General features: G+C 43.8%; 1 protein-coding gene and 1 long non-coding RNA gene across 6 annotated transcripts in view; one reads left to right on the top strand and one right to left on the bottom strand.

Moving 5' to 3' along the window:
• Positions 1–14,727, bottom strand: part of MKLN1 (muskelin 1) — a 367,056-nt gene extending 352,329 nt beyond the window's left edge. Inside the window, exon 1 of one of the 2 annotated variants that reach the window (XM_040259653.1) lies at positions 14,556–14,727. The gene's annotated coding sequence lies outside the window, so the exon portion shown is untranslated. The remainder of the gene's footprint in view (positions 1–14,555) is intronic. The other variant, XM_040259651.1, reaches the window with a different exon arrangement.
• Positions 14,728–15,002: 275 nt separating this feature from the next.
• The window catches only part of LOC120877367, a 78,416-nt gene continuing 66,276 nt past the window's right edge, over positions 15,003–27,142 (top strand). For 3 of the 4 annotated variants that reach the window (XR_005724319.1, XR_005724321.1, XR_005724318.1), the window contains exons 1-2: positions 15,003–15,090; positions 15,944–17,047. This is a non-coding gene — a long non-coding RNA (uncharacterized LOC120877367). The remainder of the gene's footprint in view (positions 15,091–15,943; positions 17,048–27,142) is intronic. The other variant, XR_005724320.1, reaches the window with a different exon arrangement.

Genomic DNA, 27,142 nt, shown 5'->3' with positions numbered 1-27,142 from the left:
GCTCATGAACCAATATACATGCTCCATATTGTATGAGGGTGTTTATTTCCCTGAATCTTTATCTATGGAACTTATTATTTTAAAGTTCTTGACAATTTGTTAGGTACAAAGATATCTGATTTTATTTGGTGGCTCAGACAGTGAAAAGAAACTGCCTGCAATGTGGGAGACCCAGGTTTGATTCCTGGGTCAGGAAGATCCCCTGGAGAAGGGAATGGCTACTCACTTCACCATTTGTGCCTGGAGAAATCCATGAACAGAGTAGCCTGGTAGGGTACAGTCCATGGGATCACAAAGAGTTGGACATGACTAAGTGACTTTCACTTTTCTTTCACTTTTTCTTTACTATTAACTCTGGACCTTTTTCATTTAGTTGACCAGTTGAATTCCCTTTCTTCTCTTTTGCTTTTTCATATTCTTTACCCACATGGCTTGTTCATGTTTTTTACCTTTCTCGTGTTCTTTACACTTCTTTTAAAATGTATTTTTCTTATAAATTTGTAAGAGTACTTTATATATAAAGGACACCGGTGCTGCTGCTGCTAAGTCGCTTCAGTCGTGTCCGATTCTGTGCGACCTGAGATGGCAGCCCACCAGGCTCCCCTGTCCCTGGGATTCTCCAGGCAAGAACACTGGAGGGGGTTGCCATTTCCTTCTCCAATGCATGAAAGTGAAAAGTGAAAGTGAAGTCACTCAGTCATGTCCAACTCTTAGCGACCCCATGGACTGCAGCCTACCAGGCTCCTGCGCCCATGGGACCTTCCAGGAAAGAGTACTGGAGTGGGTTGCCATAGCCTTCTCCGATAAAGGACACTACCCTTTGTCATATATATATTTGGTTGCAGAAATTCTAGAATCTCTCATTTATCTTTTAATTTTGTTTGTAGTACTGTTTCATCTACATAAACTAAAAAGTTTCAAGTAATCAAATCTATAAATGTTTTCCTTTTACAAATCATAAACCTTTATTCTTTCACTCAGATTTTTACCACTCTAAGGTCAAGAAATGCTTACACCACTTTCATTTTTCAACATATATCATTTCTCTTGTATGGGTCATTTTTAATATTTAACTATTTATTGAAAATTCATTCCATTCCTTACTAATCATGTTTGTTCTATCTTTTGAGGATGCTTTGGTTTCAGGAAAGAAAAATCTAACTCAAATAGGCTTAAACAAAATATTGAATCTATTGGCTCTCATAAGTAGAAAAGTTCAAAGACTTCAGGGACAGATGAAGATCCCCTGGAGAAGGCAACGGCTACCCACTCCAGTATTCTGGCCTGGAAAATTCCATGGACAGAGGAGGCTGGCAGGCTATAGTCCATGGGTTGTATATGACTGAGCGACTTTCACTTTCACTTCCTTCCACCCAAACTTGACCACAATAAATACATCTATTGAAGACACTTTCTGATTTTAAAGGTATTAAAAATGTGTAGGGAAACCCTTATATACTAGCGTCTAGCGAACTTGACTATAGCTGGATGATTCTGGCTTTTCAGTTCAGTTCAGTCACTCAGTCGTGTCCGACTCTTTGCGACCCCATGAATCGCAGCACGCCAGGCCCCCTGTCCATCACCATCTCCCGGAGTTCACTCAGACTCACATGCATCGAGTCAGTGATGCCATCCAGCCATCTCATCCTGGGCCGTCCCCTTCTCCTCCTGCCCCCAATCCCTCCCAGCATCAGAGTCTTTTCCAAAGAGTCAACTCTTCGCATGAGGTGGCCAAAGTACTGGAGCTTCAGCTTTAACATCATTCCTTCCAAAGAAATCCCAGGGTTGATCTCCTTCAGAATGGACTGGTTGGATCTCCTTGCAGTCCAAGGGACTCTCAAGAGTCTTCTCCAACACCACAGTTCAAAAGCATCAATTCTTCGGCGCTCAGCTTTCTTCACAGTCCAACTCTCCCATCCATACATGACCACAGGAAAAACCCTAGCCTTGACTAGACAACCTTAGTTGGCAAAGTAATGTCTCTGCTTTTGAATATGCTATCTAGGTTGCTCATAACTTTTCTTAACATCAAACAGTCTGCCTCATTCAGTAGCACTGCTCCTTCTTTATTATTATCTTACTATAGAAAAGAAAGAAAGTGAAGTCACTCAGTCGTGTCCGACTCTTTGCGACCCCATGGACTGTAGCCTACCAGGCTCCTCTGTCGATGGGGTTTTCCAAGCAAGAATACTGGAGTGGGTTGCTATTATCTTACTATATCTATAAACAAAAAACAAACCGAAAACCATTGTCGCCAGTACTTTTCTCAGAGCCTACTTGTCTCTGGATGTTAACCCCTCTAGCATTATTTTCACAGGTCTGAGTCCTTCTTTAGAGTGAGGTTTCCCCTTACTCCTATCTATTTTCTGTGAGTGTCCTTTAAAAACAAGAGCTAATCAGATGCTTCTTGAGCAGCAACATTGATCTTTTTTATTTAGATGCTCTCTTTTCTGTATTGAAATCACTGGCTTTATAAGAGTTCAAATTTCAAGTCATTTTACTATTTTTGAGCTTTCTTCCCTAGTTTCTGGCCAGATAGAGCCTTATGTCCATATTTTCTCTTAACTTGCTCAAGTCTTCTTTATATCCGGTTAGCAAGCAAAGAATTGCCTTCTCCAGCTACTACAAATTCAAGGATACTGTGGTCACTTACTTTAAGCTGTCTGTCACTTCCACTTCACCAACACATTCTTCTTAGCTGGTTAGAATTAAGCACAGAATAGTACCTCTTCAATAAGCGATTAGTTTAAATTTAAGTCATGCCAACTTTATTTGATGTCTACTTTTCAGCAGAATGAGCTTGTCAGTAGGTGTTGAAGTTCTCCGTTACTCCTATATTGTGGCCCTGTCCTATTAATTCTGTCGTTTGTATTGGGAAAGCATTATTGATGTTGCCATAACAGGATCACAAGGCATGTTAGAACTAGCTGACAAAATATGGCCAGTGGAGAGAGAGCGTGAGCCCAGTAGGGAGTGAAGAGCTCTTTCTAGGGTGCGGGCTGTGAACACAGAAGCTGGCTTGGATTACGGCAGCTGAGCTATGCAAGACCTGATGTCACTCACCAAGGTGAAGTTCAAGAAGCTACTAATTCTATGAAGTCCAGCATGAAGGCACACGTGTACCACAGTTTAAGGAGACCATGGCAGGAGTGTGGAGAACAGAATACAACCCTCTGGAATGAGGACTGGTCAGTGATAAGCTAAACAAGACATCAGAATCAAGGTCAAGAAGAGCAGGGTTCAGGAGGATGTCCCAAATCTAAAGTGAATCTGGATGCGAGGCAAAATGACCAGAGACAGAAGGTGTGCAGGCCAAAGTGGAAGCACAGAATTGAATAAACATGGAGTGGGAGGTGTAACAGGAGGGACCTACAGATGTCAAAGGCTCACAGCTGACCTGACTAGAAGGAAGCAAGATGCTGGGGCTGATATTGAGGACATCAGTTCAGTTCAGTTCAGTTTAGTCGCTCAGTCATGTCTGACTCTTTACGACCCCATGAACCGCAGCACGCCAGGCCTTCCTGTCCATCACCAACTCCCGGAGTTCACTCAGACTCACATCCATCGAGTCAGTGATGCCATCCAGCCATCTCATCCTCGGTCGTCCCCTTCTCCTCCTGCCCCCAATCCCTCCCAGCATCAGAGTCTTTTCCAATGAGTCAACTCTTCGCATGAGGTGGCCAAAATACTGGAGTTTTAGCTTTAGCATAAGTCCTTTCAAAGAACACCCAGGGCTGATCTCCTTTAAGATGGACTGGTTGGATCTCCTTGCAGTCCAAGGGACTCTCAAGAGTCTTCTCCAACACCACAGTTCAAAAGCATCAATTCTTTGGTGCTCAGCTTTCTTCACAGTCCAACTCTCACATCCATACATGACCACTGGAAAAACCATAGCCTTGACTAGACGGACCTTTGTTGGCAAAGTAATATCTCTGCTTTTGAATATGCTATCTAGGTTGGTCATAACTTTCCTTCTAAGGCATAAGCATCTTTTAATTTCATGGCTGCAATCACCATCTGCAGTGATTTTGGAGCCCAAAAAAATAAAGTCTGACACTGTTTCCACTGTTTCCCCATCTATTTCCCATGAAGTGATGGGACCAGATGCCATGATCTTTGTTTTCTGAATGTTGAGTTTTAAGCCAACTTTTCCACTCTGCACTTTCACTTTCATCAAGAGGCTTTTTAGTTCCTCTTCACTTTCTGCCATAAAGGTAGTGTCATCTGCATATCTGAGCTTATTGATATTTCTTCCAGCAATCTTAATTCTAGCTTGTGCTTCTTCCAGCCCAGTGTTTCTCATGATGTACTCTGCATAGAAGTTAAAGAAGCAGGGTGACAATATACAGCCTTGAGGTACTCCTTTTCCTATTTGGAACCAGTCTGTTGTTCCATATCCAGTTCTAACTGTTGCTTCCTGACCTGCATTACAGGTTTCTCAAGAGGCAGGTCAGGTGGTCCGGTATTCCCATCTTTTTCAGAATTTTCCAGTTTATTGTGATCCACAGAGTCAAAGGCTTTGGCATAGTCAATAAAGCAGAAATAGATGTTTTCCTGATGTACTTTCTCTCTAATCAGAACAGAGAACTAGAACTATAGGCAGGGCTCCTCAGATAATCCAGCATCTTTTTCCATCTGGAAGGCAAAGGCAAGACAACTAGCCAGCTGCCTTATTGTAAGCTCCTGTGACAACGTCATTTCTGCTTTTATTTTAATGGCTCTACCAGCCATCAATGTCCAGGTCTGTGAGTTTTCATTTGTATCCCTAAGTTCTTAATTCACATGGCTATTCTATTTTGCCTTTAATTGTGTGTTTCTTTTGAGGAAATTATGTACCTTCATATTGGTGCAATACAACAACTAATTCTCTGGTGGCTCAGCTGGTAAAGAATCCACCTGCAACGTGGGAGACCTGGGTTCGACCCCTGGATTGGGAAAATTCCTTGGAGAAGGGAAAAGCTACCCACTCCAGTATTCTGGTCTGGAGAATTCCATGGAGTGTACAGTTCATGGGGTCACAAAAAGTCGGACACGACTGAGCAACTTTCACTTACTTATTACTTACCATGTACAGGTACCATGCTAGCTGAATTATATACACTATGTCTTATTTAATTCCCAGAGCACCTCCTTGGGAGGTGGGTATTATGATGTTCATTTTAAAAAGAGGAAAATGAAGCTTATATGGTTTATGTAATCATCCTGAGGTCACACATCTGGGACACAAAAGTGCTCAGATTTAAACTTAGTTTTTGCCTACCTATCTGAGGCTTAAATGACTATATTTATACTGTAATACATTCAAACAATTCTCACTGACACCTGTCATCCACCAGAGTTTTAAATCTATCTTCTAACTCCCTAACAGTACTACAGTATATAAAAGTGATCAATAATAAGTATTTACTGAATGAATTAATGCAGCTTAAAAATGTGATTAGAATTACTATGTCCTCTCTTGGTTTGGGTGTTGATATAGACAAGTGATAAGAATTCTTCAGTTTGCTCTATAGAAACATTACATTGACATGCATTCATTCATTACATGGCTGAGAAGGGGCCAAGTGTTAAATCAACACTGAACTGAGGAGACATACTAAGTCAGATGTAGGCAAATGTGTTTATATGTTCAAATAAATTTGAGAAGTTAAAATAAAGGGTATATATGAAACAGATTATTTTCTTCAGAGCTCTGAATCTTAAAATCTTTCTCACGACATGGTCTTCTTGTTTGTCTTAAATCAGAGGTTGCCAAACTAACATCCACGGGCCAAATCCAGCCCACCCCTGTTTTCGCATGGCCTGTGAGCTAAAAATGGTTTTCACATTGTTAAGTAGCTGCAAAACATCAACAGAAGAATGATACTTCATGACATGCAAAAATTATATGAAATTCAAATCTCATTTTCCATAAATAAAGCTTAATGGGAAACACAGCCAAGGTCATTCATTTACTTATTGTCTGTGGCCTCTTCAGCACTACAAAGGCAGAGCTGAGTAGGTGGGACAGAGACTGTGTGGCCCACAAAGCCTAAACTATTAGCCTATACAGAAAAATGGACTAGTCTCTGGTCTCACCAAGTAATACAGGATGTTATAACATTTTAAATATTGTTTAAGTGACATCTATTACTGGAGAAGGCAATGGCAACCCACTCCAGTACTCTTGCCTGGAAAATCCCATAGGCGGAGGAGCCTGGTGGGCTGCACCTATTACTTCGGCTTCTAACTAGAGGACCCTGGACTCAAAAGTGATGACATCTCTTTTGTGGTGTAGAAGGTTTCTACATTCTCAGAACAAAGCCAAACCCTTTCCTCCTTCAGCATCCTCTACATTCTCTCCTGAAAGCAGTAGCGCCTTTTGGCAGAAACAATAACAAACTGAGAAGCTGGTGGTTGCTCTAAGAGGTAGTATGTTTCTTCCTACCTAAAGTCATTTTTCTCTTTGATGGGAAACTGGGGCTGGGCATCCTTATGAGTGGTTACAGTGTATGACAGAAATGGATTCTCCAGACTCCATCAACCAATTCAAGGTGATATGATGGAGTCACATGGGTGAGGAAAAGCAAATTGCTCTTTTTGTCATCACCCAGGACCTAAATAAAGACAAAAATGACTCAAAATGATGAGACACAGGTGAATATTATTTATCAAAATATTTTCAGGAGGCATTTAACATCCCAGCAACGTGGCATTGAGCGAGCTTAATTAACATGTTAGCTTGGGAGTAAAACCAAGGGATCTTTCTAAGATCAAGTTTGGTTTACAGTACAGTTCAAGAGAATATGCTTTATTTATTTATTGAGACACAAAGACACATACTATTGTTGTTGTTTTTTGTATCTCTATTTCTCTTTCTGTACCTTTGTTTTTCTCTCCAATTTAACAAAAATATACTGATCATTGATTATACCTGAGAGATACAGGGAAAGCCCTAAGGATACAAAAATAAATCAGAAAATTGCAACTTTCAAGGAGCTTAGGGTTTATGAGGAAAACAAATTATAGTGATCTTCCTGGACTTTGGGGCAGCATTTAACATGCTGCTGCTGCTGCTGCTAAGTCGCTTCAGTTGTGTCCGACTCTGTGCGACCCCATAGATGGCAGCCCACCAGGCTCCCCCGTCCCTGGGATTCTCCAGGCAAGGACACTGGAGTGGGTTGCCATTTCCTTCTCCAATGCATGAAAGTGAAAAGTGAAAGTGAAATCGCTCAGTCGTGTCCGACTCTGTGCGACCCCATGGACTGCAGCCTACCAGACTCCTCCGTCCATGGGATTTTCCAGGCAAAAGTACTGGAGTGGGGTGCCATTAACATGAGTTGATGTTAAATGCTTAATATATTCTTAACATATCCTCCTTAATATATTCCTCTCTTGGTGGCTTTAGTCCCGTAGTCTCCTGGTTTTAGTTCTCTGGTTTCTGATTCTCAGTCTCCATTATCAGGTCTTTTTTTTTTTTTTTCTCTATTCAGTCTGTAAATGATCAGAGTTTAATCGTGGGTCTGCTTTTCTTTTGATTATATCTACCCTTCCTAGGCAGTCTTCTCTCAAATTTATAAATCCAGTTCTAGCAACTCTCTTGAACTTCCAAGTCATATAATGAAACTGCAGTAAACACCTCCACTTAGACAGATAATGCAATTCTGCAACTGTCCCATCTCAGTCATTGATGTCTCTGCTCATTCATCCCATCTTTGAAGAAATCTCAAGTCAGTCATGATACTACCTCCCTCTCCATAACTCACTAATTCCATTAATTGTCAAGTTCTTTAAAATAACTCTTGACTCTGATCATTTCTCTTCCTGAGCACACTATCACTGTAGATGAGGAAACCATGCCTCACAATTTTTAACAGTTGCCCACCACTCAGCTGTGTAACTGTACCATAATTTATTTAGCCATTTCTCTATCAGTGAACATGTAGGTTGTTTTCATTCTTTATCTACCATAAATAATGCTTCAGTAAAGATACTAGAAGAGTCATTCTTCAATATTTGTCAGTATATCTATTGGATAAACATAGAAAAATGGAGCTGCTAGGCTAAAGGCTTTGTACATTTAGAAACTTGATAAATACTGTCAAGTTACCCTTCACAGGGGTTATATCAATTTTCATCCTATTGACAATGTAAAATAATGCCCACTCCTCAGCCTGGCAAACCAAGTATGCTAATTAAACTTTTTGATTTATGTCAACTCAATAAGTAAAATAAAGGAGAATAGGGTGGCAGACAATGAGATGGTTAGATGGCATCACCGACTCAATGGACATGGATCTGAGCAAACTCCGGGAGATGGTGATGGATAGGGAAGGCTGGCATGCTGAAGTCCATGGGGTTGCAGAGTCAGACACAGCTTAGCAACTGAACAACAATAGTATGTAAAAAATATCTCTTATTGCAGTTGTAATTTGCATATTACTTGTTATTAGAAAGGCTGAGCACTTTTGCATATTTTAAAGACCTATTTGTGTTTCCTTAACTGCTGTCATACCTTTTACCCAGTCTCATGGGCATTTTTGATGTTTTTCTTATTGATTTGTAGCAGTGCTCTGATTTCTTCTTAAATTATCCAATTTCCATATTCTTTCAGAATCCTAGTAATTTTTAAAACTCAGAATTTTACCAAATTTTCCCCAATAAGAAGTAATCCTCAATTTTAAAAAATTTATTTTTCTTTTTATTTATTTATTTATTTATTTTTTATTTTTACTTTACTATATGCACCCCCGCCCTCCTGAGCTTCCCTCCCCACATCACACCCACCCAGGTCATCGCAGAGCACCAAGCTGAGCTCCCTGTGCCATGCAGAAGCTTTCCACTCTCTGTTTTACACGTGGGAGTGTATACATGTCAATGCTACTTCAACTGTTAACTCCATTATAGGGAAGCCCATATGAAAAGCTCAGTGTAGAAATTATGAATTGATTCGCAGAAGTCCTGACTACCTGAAAATAGCTCAAGACTGCTTATACCTATATCTATGCTATGTCATTTAATTTTCCTAACAGCCTTATGAGGCACGTGTTATTATTAACTCCAAAATAAAGCTCAGAGAATATGAATGTCCAGGGTGACACAGCTAAAAACTCTTCCACATCTGGAACCTTAAAAGTCTATTAATCACCATCACTGGTCATTCCTGAACCACATCAGGCTGTGGTCCTTGGTGCCTCTAGCTTCTCATAATTAATTGCTCTTCTCTTTTGCCTTCTATAAACACGCGGTGAACATTTTTAAGTACCTACCATCTGCCAGGAATCCTCATGGGGTTTACATTTTAGAAGGGTTCTCATTTATAAGAATAGAAACACACAATAATAAAGCCTTACTAAGATGGGTAGGAAGGGGCAAGGAAGGGTACTTTCAGCCAGGTGGTCAGGGTGGACCTGCTTGAGGAGATGACATTTAAGCAAAGATTAGAATAATCAAATCTAGGAAAAGGAAATATCTAGGTGAAGTCCTTTAAATACAAGAGCAAATCTAAGGCATTCGAGGAATAGAAAAAAAAAGACCACTGCAGTTGGAGTCAGATGAGAGTGGTAGGAGAAGAAATCAAAGAGAGGTGGTCTGGGATGCCACAGAAGGCTTTCTGCCTGGCAAAGAAGTCTGGACTTTATTTCAAGTGTAATCAGAAGACAAGGAAAGATTCTAAGACAGAAGTGATACGATCTATGTTTTATGATTTATGTCACTCTAGCTGCGTTGTGGAGAGAGGAGGCAAAAGTGGAAATAGGAAAACCAATTAGAAGCTATTACAGGAGCCCAGAAGATGATGTCTGTATTAGGGTGGTGGCAGTGGAGAGAAAAAGACAGATTTGGGAAATGTTTTTGAGGGTTAAAGTGGACCTAAATTCTTTATGGAGGAGCCATGAGAATGGAGGAAAAGGAGAAGAACCGTGAATATCTACATGCTTTTTGGCTTGAGCAAATGGTGGATGGCAACCTAGACAGCATGTTAAAAAGCAGAGACATTACTTTGCCAACAAAGGTCCGTCTAGTCAGGCTATGGTTTTTCCAGTGGTCATGTATGGATGTGAGAGTTGGACTATAAAGAAAGCTGAGCACTGAAAAATGGATGCTTTTGAACAGTGGTGTTGGAGAAGACTCTTGAGAATCCCTTGGACTGCAAGGAGATCCAACCAGTCCATTCTAAAGGAGATCAGTCCTGTGTGTTCATTGGAAGGAATGATGTTGAAGCTGAAACGCCAATACTTTGGCCACCTAATGTGAAGAGCTGACTCATTTGAAAAGACCCTGATGCTGGGAAAGATTGAAGGCAGGAGGAGAAGGGGACGACAGAGGATGAGATGGTTGGATGGCATCACCGACTCGATGGACATGGGTTTGGGTGGACTCCGGGAGTTGGTGATGGACAGGGAGGCCTGGTGTGCTGCATGGGGTCACAAGGAGTCAGACACGACTGAGTGACTGAACTGAATAAACTGATGTCATTCAATTTGAAGAAGCCCAAAAGTATCCAGAATTTCATATTACTATATTATTTCCTTCTTTTCCTATGCATCCTTAACCTCACAGATCATGATTTTCTCTTCCTGATATTTTCATTTTCCTTCCCTACTTAGTTTTTAGTCCTTCTTATTACAAAGAACTTTCTCTATCTACCTCCTCTACTCATATCCACTCCTCAGTGCACTGCAATCTGGTTACTATCTCCTTTTCCTAATAAACTCCTTCTTTCTGAACATAACACTGACCTTGTTGTTAAAACCAAGGAATTTCTGTCTATTTTTCTTCACCTGTCTCTAGCATTTCAAACTATTGCCAATTTCTCTTGACTTCTCCGAAACCACTTGTTCCTGGTCCTTCTACCTTTCTGGATGTTCTTTCTTGTGTCTTTTTTCCCTCATTTTTTTCAATGTTTGCATTCCCATAAGGTTTCAGAAGAGGTCTTTCTCTCTTCTTACTCTATACATTTTATCTTGAAGATGTCATCTACTTCCATGGACTGTCACTCATTCTGACGATTCCAGCACATCTCTCTCTCGAGCTCTCGACTCCCCTATGTATTTATGTAATAGAAAGCTTCATTTTGATATCCTATGGATACTTCAAACACCATGTTTCAAATTAAACTAAATTCCCTCCTCAACCTATATCTCTTCATCTTGGCAAATGGTACCACCATCTTTCCATTTATCTGAGCTGTATATCTTCTCCTGTTCCTGAATCCTGCAGACAAAATCAATAATAAAATTCAGTTTGTTCTATACCTTCAATTTCTCTTGAATCCTTCTCCTCTCTCCATTTCTATTCTTGTTGCTTTAGTTTAGGTGTCCATCATTTCTATCCCAATAATGCTGAAACAGCCTCTGAGCTTGTCTCCCTGCTTATTGTGTTGCTCACACTAATAAATTCTCCAAACTGGAGTGAACTTTATAAAATGGACATTTGATTGCCTCACTATGCTCCTTAAAACTCATCAGTAGTTCTCCACTGGCTTTAGGGTAAGTTGAAACTTATTAGGAGGATATATAAGACTTTTCATAATACAAGACCTTGCTGATCTTTCTGGGTTCTGCTATGCATTCATACAAGACAGAATCTATTACTTGCTGGGCTCTGCCGTTCACCTTCAACTCTATGGGCACACCTTCTTACCCTCAGGACTTTACACATAACACTTTCTTTGCTTGGTCTACATTTCTCTTTGACTTGCCCACTTGTCTGGATTACTCTATTTATGCTTCAGATCTCCTCTCTAAATTCATTTTCTATGGTTAGGGACCGTGACTATGCAAGGTGAAGGTTAAGTGTATTCCTTTCCAGTGAGCTCCTGTATTGCTAACATCCTAGTATTGTGTGATCAATTTTGTACTTATCTGTCTCCTCATTAAACTACAAGATCCTTCAGAGGAGACTGTGTTATTCATCTTTGTATTCCCAGTGCCTAGCACGGTACCTGACACACAGCAGGCACTCAATAATGAATAAAGAGAGTGGAAGAGTTGGGTTTCAAAGTCAGATCTTCTCTGTCTGGCACAAATCTCACATTTCTTCATGCTACTTCTTAACATCTTGAGCCTGAAAATTTTAAAAATCTAGGTATATTTTTGCCTGTAACTCCATGAGAGTTCAGATAATCATGTAATTCTTTAAGAGCCTTTATTCATCATTCCACCATTTTGCTCATCAAAGTACTTTGGGTTAAATAAATCTCAATTGAATGAAGGGGCTTTTGATACACTTTTACATCCTTTCTACCTTTCATCCTGTTCCTTCTACAACACCTGAAAGTAAGCAGAGTTAAGTACTTTGGGAGTCAGGTAAATTTTATTTGTCTGGCAACTGACACTATAAAGTGATGTGTCAATAGCATACTCTTTCCCATTATAACTTCCTCCAAGGCTTCTATGGATAGGTCTTAAAATTTCAGTGCCAAAATTTAACATTGCAAAATTCAGCTAAAATTGAAATTATTATGCAGTGAGTTCAGTACAAAACAGAGTTTTGTAAATGGAAAGAATCTTAAAGATTCTGTAGCCCAGCATTTCTGTTTAGCTTCCATGAGGAAACAGATAGGAGAAGACTTGTACTAGCTCACCCAAGGTCATCCAGCCTATTAAAATTTCCTAACTCTCAGTTGGCTGGTCTCTCCTCAATGCTATAGATACCCTATTATCTTTCATCCAAACAAATGATCTACATCAGAACCTATCTAACTGCATAGTGTTTATCTTTATGATATTGCCTTTTTTGATGTTCTTATTATAAAGAGGAAGGAACTGAAAACTAAGCAAGGCTGTCTTATCCAGGGACATAGGAGAACTGGCAAAAGAGACAATTAGTACAGAGAGATGGGCTTCTACTTGTACTGTAGCCTCGTAATCACACTCTGTTCTCTGAGTGCCCCAACGCTAGCCCAAGCTTATTTGTACTTCTGGGGCCTGGATTCTATTCAGTTCTATGCCTTATTTAGTCTAAATGATTTCCCCAGCTTCAGTGTGTATTTTCTTTTTAGCTTTATTTTAGAAATATCACACTTAAATCTGCCCTCAAATTGAGTTTGTTTTAGTTCTAATGATGAGGAATGAAGATTCTGGGTAAAAGAAATAAAGATGATGGGTTTTTCTAGGCTTTACATTTCAAGAATGGTTTTCTCAAATGGCAATTGGCAGTATACCTTATTCCTCAAATTATTACATTGTCTATGGGAATTAGAATTTAATTGGAATAATTGGTTTTCACGGCAAGCACAGATTTCTTTCCAAGAGTATCAGTTTGATAATATTTTACCAGCTAAAGCTACGAGACCAAATATAAACCAGTTCTGAGAAACAGGAAGTGAACCTGACTGGTCTAGTCTGCGTGTCCCTGGCAGTGACGCACATACAGAAATCAAATTAGGAAAACAAGATATGTGGGTGTGAGGGAGTCGATAATAATTCAGGATGCTACAACACAAGCGAGAACTCCTTTAACCAAATGCCATTCATTTTAATAACACCCTGAGAAGTTTGATTTCCACGTAACATACGAGTGATTAGAAAGCAGGACGAGCTTGAGTTCCCTAGCAACAGCATGTGCTTCTGAGACAGTCATTAGCCTTTCAGTTAATCCCGCCAACCCCTTACTGCTAATGTATGACTGACATTAAAAAAAAAAAAATTGATGTTGCAGAAAGTGCTTTGATTTCCAGGAGCAAAATGGACAAGAATAATATATATACATATATATATATATATAAAATATATGTGTGTGTTTCTGTTAAGTTGTCCTGAGAACTGCACTCAGGGAAAAGAAGCAATTTTCCTACATGCCCAGCCTGTCCCCATGTCCCCATGTTCACTGCTTTTAGTTCTACGTTTCTGAATCCCCTCCCAGTAAAGGGCAGCAGAGGTGAAAATTCTTCAGGCTTTAGACAGTCCCCTCATCGAATGTAAACCATAGTCCGAAACTGGGGTGGGCAGTTTGTGTAGCAGGACTGAGGCTGACAGAGGGTAAGGTGGGAGAGAAACCATAAGGCATAGTTTTCTTTCTCCTTTAAACAGAATAAATTACCCTGGTTGGAGCTGCTTGGGAAAGGAGGGTGGCGAAGGGAAAGAAGCTATTATTCCTATTGATTGTTTAATTGCACCAGAGGCTGTTTGTCCAAGGCCACTGGCCAAGAGCATTATGTCTGTGGCTAAAGTGAGGTTGGGCAGGTTTCCATACCCTTTCCTAGTTTTAAACAAGACAACCCATAAGGCTCAGTCAGGCTATATAGGAATAGGGTGTATGTCGACTTCTGCTACTCAGCTGTACCCTAAAGCGCCAGGGCTGATGGGATGATGGTTTTCTAACTCTGAAACATTGCCTCTAGCTGGGTCCTTGGTTCAGGATGCACTACTCCTCTGTGTAGCCTGGGTCACCTGCGGGGCGTTATTCGAACGGTAACTATTGCCACTGGTCATCCTTATTGTGGCCTGGGTCCCTTTCAGCTGGGCACTGGGCTCCTTCAGTTTGGCCAGGGTGATTCCTAGTTCTCCCCGCCTCCCCACCTAACCCCCTGCACGCTCCCTTCCCAAGGCGACCACCTGCGCCGCCCCACTTACCATCTGCCCCGCGGGGAGGGCCCCCCGGGGTGGCGGAGCCCTCCCTGCTCCCGGGCGGCTCTGGGGGAACTCGGTGTTTGCCTTCAGCCCTTCGCTACCGGAGAGATCAGGTTCCTCCCCTCCTCCCCCTCCAGCTCCGGCCGCCGCCGCCGCCGCCGCCTCCTTCTTGCATGACACAGCAGAACCGCAGCTGCCGCAGCAAGTCCCAACCATCCGCCCAGGAAGCGCCGCAACCGGGACTCGGGAGGGGCGGAGGGGAACCAGGCAGGGGCCACCGCCGAGGGGGATGCTTGCCCCCGCTTTGCACCACACACTCTTTTCCCAGCCCAGGGGCATGGGAACAAAATCAGGCTCAAGCCGACCAGGCCAAGCCCGTGAGGAAAGCTGAGGGTTCGGCGTCAGAAGGGATGGGGCCAAAGAGAAGGGTGTGAAGGAGACCCCAGATGAGGCAGGTCATTGCAGGGGAAGAAGGGGAAGAAGAGGCCGAGAAGTCGAGGGCCAGACTGTGAAGGAGAATAAAGGAGGTCAAAGAAAGGTAAGGAGGTAGAGTTGCAGAGAAGGGAGACCGAGCTGGGAAGGGGAGGGGACCTGCTTTGGAAGGACTGGGAGGGAGAATTTGGGGAGGCCTTAGCTAAGTATCTAGGCAGCAGAGGGTGAATTGGGAGGCAAAAGCAGGAAAGGGGAAAGGGATGGGAGAATTAGGCGTTAGACAGTAAGGTAAATATTGAGGGACATATTAAGCAATCAGAAGGGATGTAGTGGAGATCATGCATCATGGCTGGTAATCAGAGGGAAACTGATGAGGTGGAAAGAGATACAGTCAAGGCAAAGAAAACATGATCTTCCACCCCACTCTTCAGTTTCCTATGAAGTTTTTCATAATGCTGCCAATCCAACAGGGAGTTTTCCTTATAAATTGAAAAGCATGAACTAAAACATCAAAAGAGCCGTTTAGCTTGGATTTGCAGGATAAAATCCTATGATCCAGTCTTTAAGGCAGAGATTTAGGATTGGGGATTGTGATTCAATAAAACCGAAGGCTCTAAAAACTGATGTTATGGATTCACACATAACTGGACTTAAGTCTTTCAAAGTGTCTGTTAAATGCTTCAGTTAAATGCTAGAAATGATGACAAAGTTATTGGTTCAAAATATCATATAAAGGCACAGACTTCTCTGTATACAAACATATATATAAATCTATACGTAATTTCTAGCGTCTAGCACGTCCACTATGATTAAGGGGAAAAATGTGGTTTTTTCTGATTATTTGATTTCCCACCAAACACACTACGCATTTTACAGCAGATCAGCTGCTTCTATTTGAAAGAATGCGGTCAGAAAAGTAATGCAAAAGCTGCCACTTTGGTTTTGTCTGTACCTTCCAGGTCATATCGTCGTACCTCACTTCCTGACACAAACAAGTTTTTACTGTTGTCAGCAACAAAGTCCTAATATAGCTGCGGAAGAGAAAAACTGCATTGCATTTGGCTCCTTGCAAGCATCATCAACACAGTTACCGGAGGAATGTTGATTCCAGAAAAGCTTTAAAGCTGGTATGATGGTAATTATGTATCAAATGCCTGATTCTATTTCTGTTATTTTTGTTTTGTCATTTCTGAGCCACCCAAGAACTGGCTGAACTCGCAGAGGGACAAGTCCGGTTCTTCTTTTTGCCTCGGTAAAATTTAATCAGACCTGATAGAAAACTCATTGCTCTAGGGGAAAATAAAGTAGGAGCCACGAAATGTCATTTTAACAGAGCGTGGGTTTTGTGACTGTAGGAAAGGATTTATGGACGCTCCTTCTGTTCGGTTTCCTATGTAATGAGCAAAGGCTACACGCACGCACAGACGCCACAGCTCCCGGATGCTGTGACTCGCTTATCTGGGCTTCTGCTGCGCCAGGAGCCCCTCCGGGATGCTGCGAGGGGCTCTCGGTGGGTGGTGGTGGTGGTACGAACGGCTGCGGCCGCCGCCGCCAGTTCTGCCGCTGCTGTTGTTGCTACTGCAGTCACGTGGGAGGCCCTTTAAGTTTCCATAGAGAGGCCTCTCCGGTGTCACATGATGGACATGATATAATGAAACAACATTGTGGAGAGGAAAGCATTAGGGGAGCCCACGGCTACAAAAACAAGTGAGTGAGAAGAGGTGGGAGGAAGAGAAACTACGCCACCTCCCCTGCAACCGAGCCGCACGCAGCAGCTCCCCGCGGGAAGTGGGCGACGCCGGCGGGGGGGAAGGGAGACCCGGTCCTCAGCCCCGGCCGCGGGACCCCCGCCGCCCACAGCCAAGAGAACAACTTTTAGCCGGCAGCCTCGGCCAGCACTGCACCTGTCTCCGAAGCCTCCATCGCTCTTCCTGATGATCAAAGGGGAATTCTAGAAGACTGTGCTCTACAAATATACATGCGCATCGTTTTCCCCCTTGCGTCTCGCTCCGCAGGAAGGAAAGAGAAAGGGATTAAAGCGGCAGCTTGTGTTCAGCCCCAAGGTAAGTTCTGGAGGGTGGGGAAAGCCGGCCCAGCAGGACTTTGGGATGGGAATTTTGTTCTCCGTTTGGACCTCTCGAGATGAAAAGAGGCATCCCCTCACTGCTGCGAGGCGGCGGGCTCGATGGTCTAGCAGACAGATTTCCACTGTGGACTCCGGTTATTTCCTTTTTCGCACGCCCCGCGGTCCCACCCTGGGACTCCCCGGGGGCCCCTCGCCTCTCCCTGGAAGGGCCCGCAGGTCCCGGCCGGGATGTTGGCTAGCCGGGCGAGGAAAGGTAGGGGTGGTGGCGTTAGCCGGGAATGCCGAGGCGATTTCGCCATGTTTGTGTTGCTAAGAGCACTTTTTTCCCCTTTGAGGTGGCTTGATGCCACATGGCTCCTCCGGAGCTGCTGCCGGGTTGAGAGAGAGTGTGTGTGTGTGTGTTTTTCAATGTCCGCATTCCAGCTAATGTTGCGCAGATAAAATTCAAACTTGAGGTAAACAGAAGAGGAGGAGGAGGAGGAGGGGAGGGAGGGGGGGAAGACTGTTTCCATTTCGAGATTCCACCTCTTCACTCCGTGGAGAGTCACATCCCGGAACCTCGAGAGTACTTGGTCCTGTCTTCCCCCAACCCCACCTTTGCTGACCACCAGAAATAAGGCGACGGGGGTGGGGGTGTTCACAGAGGACGCGGCGTCTGCGTTCTAAAGGGGAAAAACAGCACCCCCCAGCACCCAGGCCGTTGGCTACCTTCCTCGTTCCACCGGGAGGGACGGAGGATGCCCAGCTGCGCTCTCGAGTTGGGGGACCGGAGGATCGCGCTCTTGGGCGGGGCTGGGGGGGGTGCCTGATCTCCCTCTCACTCCCTCTTACTTTAGGGAACCGGACGGCACCGCTCCCACCCTACCCCAGGCGCAGGTTCCAGAAGGCGAGCTGGGTGGGTCTCCAGGTTCCGAGAGGGTGGGTGGCGTAGCAGGTGTGTGGTGGGCATTTCTATTTTGTAAGTTGCATTTGATGGGATGGCGTGGGGAGTCTTAAAAGCGAGCGGATCGGCAGAGCTGCGTTGTTTTGGTTTTTTTTTTTTTTTTTGCGACCAGGGAGAAAAATGAAGACAACCCCTCCCCACCCCGCTTTAAATATCTGATTCATCTCGAAGCTAGGCTGAAGGGGGAGTAGGGATGTGTAAGGGTGAAGATGATGTTCGTCATGTGGAAAACTGGGCTTCTGACAGCTCATGGCCACCCTACCCTCCCTCCTGGGGCGGAAGATGGTGGGGGGTGGTCCGAGACGGGCGATGTACTCCCTCCCCGGGGTAGGAGCAGCGCGGGGGTCCCGAAGTGCGGGAGTGTCCGCAGCCCGATCGCCGGGGAGTACGGGGGGCCGGGAGGAGGCGGCCGCGTGAGGAGGGTCTGCGGAAGCGCCGGAGACGAGAGCTGGGGGGTGAAGTGCGTAGCAGAGTCGTGACGGGGGCTGACACGAAGCAGCCGTGGGCGGCGCGCTGAGGAGGAGCGGAGACTCGCGCGGGCCCGGGGCCCCGGCTCCGTGGCGACGCGGCTTTATTCCGAGCGGCGGCCCGAGCCTCCCACGCCAGCGCCGACGTCCGGGCCGCGGGTGGGTGCGCACGCCAGGGCCCTTTCCCGGGAGACCGTTTCCGGGCGGGGCCCGGGCCCGGAGCGAGGGCTGTAAACAGGGTGGTGCCCTCTGCCCTCCCGCCCCCGGCCGGTCGGGGCGCGCGGCCTTGGCGGCGCTCGGGGCAGCGGAGGCGCGGTAGCGGCAGCGGGGGCGCGCCCGCCGCCCCCGCGCGCTCCCCGCCGCCAGGCCGGCCGGCCGGCCCTCTCTGTTTTTGTTTTGATGGAGCCCGCGTGCAGCTGGCGCGTGTCGAGTCACGTGCCGGGGGCGGGAGGGGGCCGGGGCGCGGTGACGCACGCGTCCGGAGGGCCAGGCGCCCGAGGGGTACTGTCGCCGAAGGGGCGAGGGGGCGTGTGCCCCAGACAGATCCCGACCGCGCCGGGTGTCCAGGCCCCACCTGGTGGAGTTCGTGGGAGTTGGTCCTCGTGAGCGGTGTGCGGGCGTGGGTGTAAATCCCACCACACTTTTGAGTTCGTCGTCGCAGCATCCAGGCGAGCCTGCTCCATCCGGGCTGGGGGCCCGCCTGCGCTGTTTCAGTTGGAAATCAACAGACTGCAGGCGTGAGTCTCTGTGGGCATATAGAGACCTATCTGTGGTTCTTAATCCAGACTGCACGTTGTAAGTAACTGGACCGGTTTAGAAAGAATTCTGATGCCCGGCTCAATCCTAGACCAGTTGAACCCAAATCCAAATAGGGCTGAACGTGTGTGTGTGTGTGTGTGTGTGTGTTTAAACCTCCGTTAAGTGTTTTTGATGAAGGAAGGTTGAGAGCTTAGAGAACTAGCTGGCTGGAATAGATAGCTGTGAAACCATCCATATTTAGGGACGAAATAGCTGAAATAGCCAACAGGTGTTGATCTGTCAGTAGATGCTGGTAGCTATGTGCTGGCATGCCCTGACATTCTTGATGAAACTGTTACCCCCATTTTACAGGTGACGGAGTGGAAGCTCAGGAGGTTAAGTAAGAGTTGGTCAGTGACGATCCATAACTAGAATCCAGGCAAGCTGATTTCAAAACCCAGTCTTTCAGTCATTACGTATGTTACTTTGGAAATCTACCTTTACCTAAATGGCACGTGTTTGTGCGAATAGGAATAGTTTTGTGTTTGCCCAAGGACTAGCCAATTTATATAAATATATATGTATTTTTATTTGCAAATTTTTGCTTGTATGAAAGGGAAAAGAATCACCTGGTGAATTCGTTGAGACCTATATCAGCTACTAACATTTTCCCTAAGTTTCTTTGAAGAGGGGATCCCAGTAATTTGGAGAGAACTGATTCCATGGAAGTTGTTTTGAGACTTGAACATATGTGTAAAGGGAAGTGAAGAGTCTAGAAGACGCAGATAATTTCCCAGGACTTACACAAGCATTCACAGAAGTCCTTTAGGTTGCTGGACACGATATAATTTTGCTGGTCATTGGCTGGTTGTAGCAGAATGTGCAAGGTAGTTAGTATACAGAGTAGCAGAAGTTTTGCCTTGAAAATTTAGGAGGAAAAAAAAAACAACTACTCTGGTCTGGAGTACCGAAGTATTGTTTCTGTATCTTCTCTCTCTCATTTGTTTCATTTTCTTCTGTCAGATAAAGTCTTAGTGGGCATATTTAGATGTGGAAGTAATCTATTTGTTTTGAAAATGTGTTCCTTGATATATTCTCTAAGAATATTAGAAATAAAACTCACAGGAAATAGAGGTTTTATCCTTAAAAACAGAGGGTTCTAATTACAATGTTTTTGTGACCAATACACATTTATTAAGTGGTACTGCGTCACAAAGAAATGTCTTTGTATTCCTACTAATGCTTGCTTTCTAATACTGTTGGCTGTATGGCAGATGTAGCCAAATTACTTACCAAGTTTCGGAGACTAGTCTTCATGTGGCTTGCAGTTTTGGTTAGGGAAGCTTATAGACAGACATAACCACTAGGGCAAGCCTGATATAACTGAGTGTAAGTTATTTTTGGCATGGACATAGCTCTCTAACCCCATCTCCCTCCCTCGCTTGTCATCCTCATCCCTGTTGACCACCAAAGATACTTTAATCCAGCATTGTCAAACCACTTGTGGTTCCTGTGGACAGCTCTGCCTTTTGCTTCTAGGGTACCTCCTTTAGGACATTACTCTTAATTTCTCATGAAAGTGAAAATATTAGTCACTCAGTCATCTCCGACTCTTTTTGACCCCCTGAATTGGGGCCTGCCAGGCTCTTCTGTTCATGGAATTTTCCAGACAAGAATAGGGGAGTGGGTAGCCATTTCCTTCTCCAGGGGACTTTTCTGACCCAGGGATCGAACACAGGGCTCCCACATAGCAGACAGATTGTTTATCGTCTGAGTCACCAGGGAAGCCCCAGTTTCTTCCTGAAAGGTGTTTGGAAACACCCTGCTGTGTCACCTCCATTCCTTGCACAGATGTGTCTCAGTGCATTTTTTCACAACATATATTGTTTTTGTTTGTGCGTTGGACACCTCCACTAAATTGACCTTATGAAATGTTGAAATGGTGATTATTTGTGTACCACTGGCACACTGCGGGCATCCACGGTTATTACGTCAGTCTAAACTGAATTTGAGTAGCATTGTTTGGGTTAATCACTCATCTTCATTCTTTCCTGTCCTCACTTCTGCTGCTAGGCTGAAACCATGCATCTCTGAACAGAGAATACAGGGTACCACCAACATATTCCAGTAAAAGGAGTAGAAAGGACAGGACTAAACGTACTCAGCTTTTCACTTGTTTCCCAATTTCATTCTCAATTTACCAAGTGTTTACTTGTGATCCCTGGGAGAGATGTTCAATATTACCATTTTTCGACTTACTTAGGAAGGAAGAAATGGCACTATATTGTTGATGGACAGACTTCTATGTATCGTAGCTGAGTACAGATGGATCATCACATTTCATTACACTGTAACTTTCAGATTTAATATTACAGAGGTGTTTATAGAGTAGCACTGTCCCATAGAGCTTTCCAGAATGATAGGAATGATTTATAACGATATATTTATGACTTAGAAGTGATAGCCACTAAGCACTTGAGGCTAGTGAGCCACTTTCAGTGTGTCTGTGTGACATAGGAACTAAAGTTCTCATTGGTTTAAAAATAGCCACAGGTGGATGGTGGCTGCTGCACTGGACAGGTACAGAGGATTTGCTTACGTTTGAGTCTAGTGTTTGATACGTAAATGTTAACTTACAGCTTTCTGCCTTTAAAAGAAAAATCTTGATTCATTTTATAGCGCATAACACTGTGCTTGCCATTCATAGATCATAGGTGTTTCCAGGATATTTTTAACCTACGTGAGGCCTCCATATTGTCGAGCATCTGTCTGTGGTCTGTGGGCTTTTCATGGAGTACACGTGGTCTCCCATTTTCAGGAGCAGAGTGGAGTGATGATGGGTCATTATGGTTTCGAGTAATTATTTAGAACGTCAAATGGAGTTGAATCCTTGGTGTATACACTGATTGGAAGTCCCATGAGCTTAACCAGTACTTCTTAGATGTACTGTGGAGAGCAGGCGTTATGTTGGTCTTGCTGGCCATTATTTCCCCAGTGTCCTTGCATGATGCCTGACACGTGGCAAGTGCCCAGGAACATTTGGTGAATGGAAGAACGCTCAGATAATTTCACCCCCTGAATTTAGCCTCAGAGGGTATGTTGTGGAGCTACAGAGGAGGCCGAGACCCGGTGACTGCACTGTAACTTACAGTTCTTCCAAGGGATGAATGCGGTCTCTCCAGGGACATTATCCTTAGTGCAGTGACTTTGATTCCTTTTCCTGTAGCAGGATACATAGCAAGAATTGTTACCCCTATTTGATGACAGTTTGAAAAATAAAGTCACAAAAAAGCTTTGGTGTTCAGGTCACAGGGAGGGCGTTGGAAGTCAAACTGAGGTAGTTGTTTCTATTGCTTTGCACACTTGTTCTGTGATTCTTCCTCAAAGAATGAGTCATGCACTGAGCCATGTTAGTTAGGAAATATGGTTTGTGAAATCGAAGGTAATTATAGATGTTAATAGAGTCTGAAAAGAGGACTGAAAATATCTCTCGTATGGCATGACATTGAGAAAACAGCTTCTATCTGAGAAACAGGAATGGAAACGTTTATCTCTTAAACTCCTAAATCTCAGTCTGTGATAATCCTAACACCCAAGTTATAAACTTCTCAAAAGAAAATATTTTAAAATGTAAATAGAAACAGATGTTTAGTTGTGCAGATAACCACTACCAGATTTTAAAATATTTATATGAAAAGGTATGAGATACATCAAACATCTGTTTAGAGCGAGAGCCCTAAGGCTGAAATCATAGCTCTCCTTTCACATGGTTGATGCTGTATTGGTGGGTTGGTGATGCAGCTCCATATGTGGTCTTGTACTTGTAGTCTGCTCTTGATGCTGTGCATCAGACTTACCTAGCTTGTGGTCTTCCGTGTGGCTGGATTATAGCCCTGTCCTCATTCCTGGGAGACACAGACTAGCTTCCTGTGATTCTGCTGCTGTGTATTGCACACATGAAAACTGTTTTTGTTTTTTAAATGTATTCATTTTTGGGTGTGCTGGGTCTTCGTTGCTGCGCAGGTTTTTCTCTGGTTGCGGCAGGTGGGGGCTACTCTCTAGTTGCGGTGCACGGGCTTCTCATCGCTGTGGCTTCTCATCCCCGTGGCTTCTCTTGCTGCAGAGAATAGGCTCTAGGGCTCAGGGCTTCTGTAGTTGTGGCTCGTGGGCTCTAGAGCACAGGCTCAGCAGTTGTGGTGTGGGGGACTAGGGGGTGGGCTTAGTTGCTCCCTGGCACGTGGGATCTTCCCAGAACAGGGATCAAACCCAGGTCTCCCACATTGGCAGGCAGATTCTTTACCACTGAGCCACCAGGAAAGCCTGAAAACTAATTTTAAACCAGGGTAAGTAAAGTATAATTGAAAACAGAAATCTGTTTTTTAAAGAAAATCAAATGCTACGTTCCAAGATAAAATGTGAAGTTTTTTGAGGGGGATCTTTTAGCAGTTTCTGGTCTCTTAGTCCTTTATGACTGCTTTTCAAATGCCCTTGGTGTGTAAATATCTTTGGTGGTAATGGTGGGGAGCCCCCAAATCAAAAACAAACCATCAGCCACGACTCCCCATAAATTTCTGCTGTTGCCCTCAAACCTGAACCAAAACACAAATGATTGTAAGACAAAACCCACTGCTGCTGTCAGTACTAAAAGTTAACCCACTGGACTAAACAAATAAGAAAGCCTATGAGATTTGAGTTGTTGATTTTATGGACAGGTCAATAATGTGAAGTCTTTTTTTTTTTTTTCCTTAGGTATTAAGTGTGAATTGCTCATGACAAAAAAAAATTCATTTCTGCCTAAGTATTGGCTCAGTTAGTAAAGAATCTGCCTGCAGTGCAGGAGACCCAGGTTCAATCCCTGGGTGGGGAAGCTCCCCTGGAGAAGGAAATGGCAACCTACTCCAGTGTTCTTACCTGGAGAAAAACTCCATAGACAGAGGAGCCTGGGGGGCTAACGGTCCACGGGGTCGCAAAGATTCTGACACAACTTAGCAACTACACCACCACCACCACAAGTTTAAAGCAATGATACAAGAGTTACGCTTGCAGTAGATCAGACCTGGTCAGCTTAGAAGATCCCATGTGACTATTTGGATGTAGATGTAATAGCTTAAGAATCGTTTTGAAGATGCATTGAGAATTTTTGTCAGTGACCTTGGTTGCTAACTGGGTGTAAGAATTGAAGGAAGTTGCCAGACACATTGCTTTTCTCTTCAGTGGAGTAGTGGGATTGGGTCAGTGTTTCCGAACTTTAGTGTATGGAGACTTCATTGAGGGATTGTTAAAACTCAGATTGATGGACCCCACTTCAGAGTTTCTGACTCATTAGGTCTAGGGTGGGCCTAATAGTCTGCATTTCTTAAAAGTTCCCAGGTGATGCTGAAGTTGCTGGTCAAAGGACTGTGTTTTGAGAACCACCGGATTTGGTCATCTCTTCTAAAGTTCCATGATTCTACGCCTGTTCCCCTCCTCTTCAAGCTGTAACACCTACCCTTTGATTTCTGCAACATTATTTCATTTAAAGATTGCTGTATGGAAAACTGAGGTTTCAACATTTTAAGTGGATTATATTAATTTTGAATGAGAGTATCTTCAGAATTCCATATAGTTTGCAAAAATTCAGAGTCTGTTAAAACTCAGTTTGGAGTTCTTATCCAATAGTAGAAGTCTCTGTGTATAATATGTTGAAATGTTACTGATGCTATTAAATGACAAAACTGTTTGCTGCTCCCTTTACCTGAATGTTTGGGTATCAAATCTAACCAAGTGCCTCTCAATACATATCTATAGGGCAAGATGTAGCACATTAGATAATTGTCAGAACTCACTAAATAAATGTGTTTTATTTATTTGTTTATTGAGATGTAGGTCTTTTCTTAATTAAAGCCAGTCTATGGGAGAAGGCAATGGCACCCCACTCCAATACTCTTGCCTGGAAAATCCCATGGATGGAGGAGCCTGGTGGGTTGCAGTCCATGGGGTCACGAAGAGTTGGACATGACTGAGTGACTTCACTTTCACTTTTCACTTTCATGCATTGGAAAAGGAAATGGCAACCCACTCCAGTGTTCTTGCCTGGAGAATCCCAGGGACGGGGGAGCCTGGTGGGCTGCCGTCTCTGGGGTTGCACAGAGTTGGACGCGACTTAGAAGCAGCAGCATGGGTCCATAATGGGTTCTGATAATGTTAAATGAGGATCATCTTCTGAAAGTAACTGCCTCATAGGAGACTCCTGGTTACAGGAATGAGGTTCCCGTTGGGAGATGAAGAGTAAGCCAGGGCATGGCCATTCCCTATTTTGTGGACTTTGGGGAACATTGGAGGCTCTGTAGTTTCCCAGTGAAGAGACTTCGGTGCTGGAATCTCTAGGAAGGCAGTGGAGATACCAGGAGACTTCTTAAAGCAGCTCTTGCAGAGCAACCACACTGTTCTTATGCAGAGTATATGTTTATTTTGCCAGGCTGGGGTGGGGGGGGGAGGTGAAAGAGGAGGTGGACTTAGGAGGAGGGGTTGGGTCATGGAGATGCCCGGGCAGTCTAACAGGTGGTGCTGTGGAAGCATTCCAGATTAGACTCCTGAGTGCCACGAGTCAGATGGACTCAAGGTTGGGGTGACCAGAAGTGAGATTTGACAGTGCATTTTATTTTATTTTTTTATGACATGATTTATTTGAAAAAAATCATTCAAGCTGCTGTCTCTGAGAAATGGATTGACAGTGGGCAGGGAGACCAGCTCGGAGGCTGTTTTAGTAGTTTAGGTGAGATAACAATGAGCATTGTGAGAAAAGGAAAATGCAAATAATTGTAGATGTATTTTGGAAACGGAGACAATGCATTTTAATATGAGTGAATTTATTGAAAAAGAAAACATAGTAAGATTTTGGGGGAATTCCCAGGTGGCAATGGTGGTAAAGAACTCGCCTGCCAATGCAGGAGACCTAAGAGACCTGGGTTCGGTCCCCGGGTCAGGAAGATCCCCTGGAGGAGGGAATGGCAACCCACTCCAGTATTCTTGCCTGGGAAATCCCAGGCTCCTGGACAGAGGAATCTGCCTGTAATGTAGGACACCTGGGTTCGATCTCTGGCTTGGGAAGATTTGGAGGAGGGAATGGCAACCCATTCCAGTATTCTTGCCTGGAGAATCCCCATGGACAGAGGAGCCTGGCAGGCTATAGTCCATAGGGTTGCAAAGAGTTGGACACAACTGAAGCGACTTAGTGCGCACACAGTCTTATCTGAAAGCAAGGAAATAGAAAAGAAACAGGTGAAGAGTAAGGAATGGGAGGATAAAAATGAAAGGTTTTAAGTATTAAGTGTTCTAAACCTGTGTGTAGTTATGTCAAGACTAGTTAATAGCACAAGCTTATTTTGTTAGAAAAATTAATGAGTTTTCCTTTTCATTTCTGGGTGAATCCTTCAAATTAATCACCAGATGCTCTTACTTGACTTACATCAAATACCTTTCCAAAGTTACGTCCAGAATTCATGCAGTGCTTACACTTTTAGATTGCTTTCTGATCGTTAACTAGTTTAAATGAAATTCCTGGAAGGCACTTGCAGTGCTTATTATGGGTGTGTTTTATGGATTAGGAAACAAATCATTTGTGTAGCAGAGGCCGCAGAGCTGGGCTGAGGCCACGAAGTCTCCCTTGCTTTTCACATCTATCAGTTTTAAATTTTTTCTTGAAATTCTTTTATTTTCTAACTTCTTTTATACAATAACGGTTGAACATTAAATCTTAGAGTTGATTTAGCATCCATATAATTGGTTTCAGACTGTATTTCATGGAGACTACCTTAACTTTTGATCTACTATTGATTACTTTGAAAAGCACTCCATGTGATCTGCTACTCAGATCTGCAGACATTTCTAGACTGAAACATCTGATAGAGTCTTTGTAACAAAATCTGTGAGATAGTTTTGGATT

The sequence above is a fragment of the Oryx dammah genome, unplaced genomic scaffold, assembly GCF_014754425.2.
Source record: "Oryx dammah isolate SB20612 unplaced genomic scaffold, SCBI_Odam_1.1 HiC_scaffold_18, whole genome shotgun sequence".
NCBI lineage: Eukaryota > Metazoa > Chordata > Mammalia > Artiodactyla > Bovidae > Oryx > Oryx dammah.
Note: the sequence above shows the minus strand (reverse complement) of the source record. Positions and strands in the feature narration are given on the sequence as shown.